At 37.4% G+C, this 3464-nt stretch overlaps 1 long non-coding RNA gene across 1 annotated transcript; it reads right to left on the reverse strand.

The window, feature by feature from the left end:
* Positions 1212-2865, reverse strand: LOC109845298. Its single transcript, XR_002248286.1, has 2 exons — positions 2623-2865; positions 1212-1636 (listed from the first exon to the last, which is right to left on the reverse strand). It is a non-coding gene; the product is annotated as an uncharacterized LOC109845298 (long non-coding RNA).

The raw sequence follows: 3464 nt of genomic DNA on the forward strand, positions 1-3464 counted from the left end.
TCTAGGCTTGTATTAAAATGAGGATGTCGCGAGTCTAATGAGTTGAAATTTTAAGGTAAAGTGTAAGAAACACATTCAAGAAGTGTATTAAAAGTATTTTGAACTAAGCATATGTTATATTATTGAGTAATTGTTTGAAAATGTGTGTGTAAATGCTCAAGAATGTCCAAGAAGTGTCAAACATGAAAAAAAAAACACAGATATGAGAACCAAAATGAAGTGTCCGAATAACTTAGCACTTAAGTTAAAACTTTTAGGGCTTCCACAAAACTTCCACAACACTTTAATCTTTTTTAGTATGCTGAACTAATGGTTAATGGGGGTATTTTGAAACATTGTCAAAGTTTGGTGTTTTATGAAATAGTGCTGAAAATTAGGGGTTTATGTCATTTAGGGGTAAGTTGAAAAACTTTGAATGTTATGTGGGTTTTATGAACAACTCAAAAGTTTTAGGGGATTCAGTCGATTTTCTTGACTTGTGATCGCCCAAATTCGCAAGTGCACGGATATCGTTGTAGCCATACAAGATCGTATCCTCAGGGACTTCATTGTTAATTACTGACTATCTAAACCAATCGTATTAGGAGGTTTGGTTGTAATGATAGAAAAATAATGAATGTACTTGTTAGTATCAACAGCGGATTCACTCAATTAAAAGAATCTAGGATCGAACTTCGGTTTCAACTATGGTTTGAATCAACAAATTAATCAATCGTTATCGAACCGCTCAATTCATTAGGAACGATTAACCTATGATAACTATTAGCCTCTTTCGACGACTAAACATGCCTAATTCAGTCCAACAACCTATTTTCATGGTGCTGAACTAAATTAAACTCATTAAGTTCACATTAGTCCCTTATGTTCCCGAGAATCATTATTCTACTTTCATGATTAATCAATTCCCATTCAATTACTATTTACCGACGTTAATTTAACCTTTCAGTACAAATTAACATCCTAAATGGGTCAAATTTGTGGCCACTTGAATTAACCTTAAGCAATCAGATACTAGTAATTGAATAATGTGAATCAAATGGTTAGCGATAACAACAAAGTCAATTCATCGATTCACAACCATAGTCGAACCTAATTCAATCCTAGAAAAAATGATTACTCACACGTAAATGGAGTAGGAAACATGATGACAATGTATAAGATCATAATTGTAAACCATAAAACAAGATATATTAGAAAAATAAACCGTAGTGTCGAAGTCAAGATGTTAGACACAATTCCCCACAACTAGCAGATTACAAATCAAAAGAAGTCCTAAACTAAGAATTGTAGAAAGATGGGGAAAGAAATAAGAAAGAAAAAAAAAAGAAAAATCTCCAGCCAGCCGTCCTCTCTCAGATACCTCCAGACGTCCTTTTAAAGTCTGGAAAAGATATCTTAACTGATAATAACCGTCAAATCTTTTAAGATCGTGTGAGAAACTGAATGTTGACATCCAACACGGTCATGTAGATCAACATGGTCAGGCCGTGTTCAGCTTTGTTGCTCTGTTCCTGTTGGTTACTCTTCTGCACTTCAACACTCCGGTGTTGTTGGACACTAGGGGACTGTGTAGCATTTTTTCATGTATTCCTTGAGTCCTTCTTGGCTCCGAATCTGTGCTTAGCTCTAATGTTTCCTACACAATACACAAAAAGAGTAGTAAACTAGAACAAGAGAGCTAAACAGGGCCAAAACATAAGAAAATCATATAAAATAACAAGAAATCGGAGGTGAAACATAGTCAAAAGATAGAAAATATTCATGTTTATCAACTCCCTCATGCTTGAACTATTGCTTGTCCTCAAGCAAAAAAGATGGAAACACACACACAAGAGGACACAATTCATAGAAATGACAACGGAGATATCAAATAAGCACAGAAGCATCCACTAGACTCAAATTCACATGCATCATCATTTCATTCGGCCCAAAGTCAAAACAAAAATCTCGTCTCATGTATAAAGTTGAAAAGAATGCATCTGTAGGTGTTCCGTACGTTAGTGTAAGTGACTTGACTTATAAACATTGGAATAATGGTATGGTAGAAACTCTTTTTTTAGTTGATTCCCCAAAACTCCTCGTGACAGACACATATCTCATCACACATGGGTCATACTTTTCCTACTTAAGGTCTCAAAGGAGCACTTGATTTCCTTGCAAATTGTTTTTTTGTGAAGATCCCATCATAATTAACAGCTACTGACGTGACAACCATACTTCTGAGGGTGCAGTACCAGGTACTCGGTGCAACAAAGTTTAGGATCTTTTTTACAAGGCCGAGTGTTTCTCCAGTAACTAAAAAGTAGTCCAAGTCACCAAAGGAGCCTAGGTACTAATTAAATGGATTAAGCTAAAAGCCATTCCTATCTATTCCTATGTCTAGAGTCAAGTATGGGCGAATTGGAACTCGAACAGATGACATCCTAACCAACTGGACATGAAACAGAGATTTTTGATCTAACAATGGGGCAAGTGAAATCAAAGGTGTACGTGTTGAGAGGGTTGCAAACAGTAGTACACACCAAAACATACATAAAAGACATGAAACATCATTCCGTGCTTGAATCACACATTGTCCCCTATGTGTAAATAATTGAAAAGAGGAAGAGAAAAGAGACTCACTACTCATTGAGGTGGACGGTGATGTGGACAGCAAGATCAACGATCGGAGGGGAAAGGTAGGACGTAGGTAGTGTTGGTTGAGGTGAGGGGTGAGAGATGAGAAGTGGAAATGGTGGAATTTGGGAAAGTGAGAGGGTGAGGTGAAAGTGGTGAGTTTTGGGGAGATGAGAACAAAATAAAGGGAGGAATGTTGACAAGTGTCCATGGGCTTGAGGCAGAACCAAGGAAATGAAGACTGACGCCCGACGGCTACACGACTGTGTCCATGGACATACCCAGGTTATGTAGAATCATTATTCAGCATTTTTCCTCTGTCCTCTCCTTTTGGGCCTTAACAATAACAGAACACTTTGCTACCCATTTTTCTCATGTCATCCACCTACACACCTGATTACATGTCATAAGAAGTAACAATTAAAATCAAACACTAGAAAGAAAAATAAAGTGAAAGAAAAGCTTGGGTTGCCTCCCAATAAGCACTTGTTTAATTGTCATGAGCTTGACCCCTTCAATGCTCACAATGATGATGGATTAGGAAGGTTAAAAGTACCCAACTTCTTGATCGGAGAACCTGTGACATAATGCTTTAACCTCTGCCCATTGACCATGAAAGTTCCTGTGGCCTCACTCCATACTTCGACAGGGCCAAATGGGTAAACCTTTCATACTTTGAATGGCCCTGACCATCTTGAACGAAGTTTGCTTGGGAAAAGCTTGAGTCGAGAATTAAATAAAAGTACCATGCCCCTTTTGTAAACTCTTTACGGAGGATATGTTGATCATGCCACTTCTTTGTTCTTTCCTTGTAAATCTTGGCATTCTCATACACATCCAACCTCAGT

The sequence above is a fragment of the Asparagus officinalis genome, chromosome 6 (genome assembly GCF_001876935.1).
Source record: "Asparagus officinalis chromosome 6, Aspof.V1, whole genome shotgun sequence".
NCBI classification, from domain to species: Eukaryota; Viridiplantae; Streptophyta; class Magnoliopsida; order Asparagales; family Asparagaceae; genus Asparagus; species Asparagus officinalis.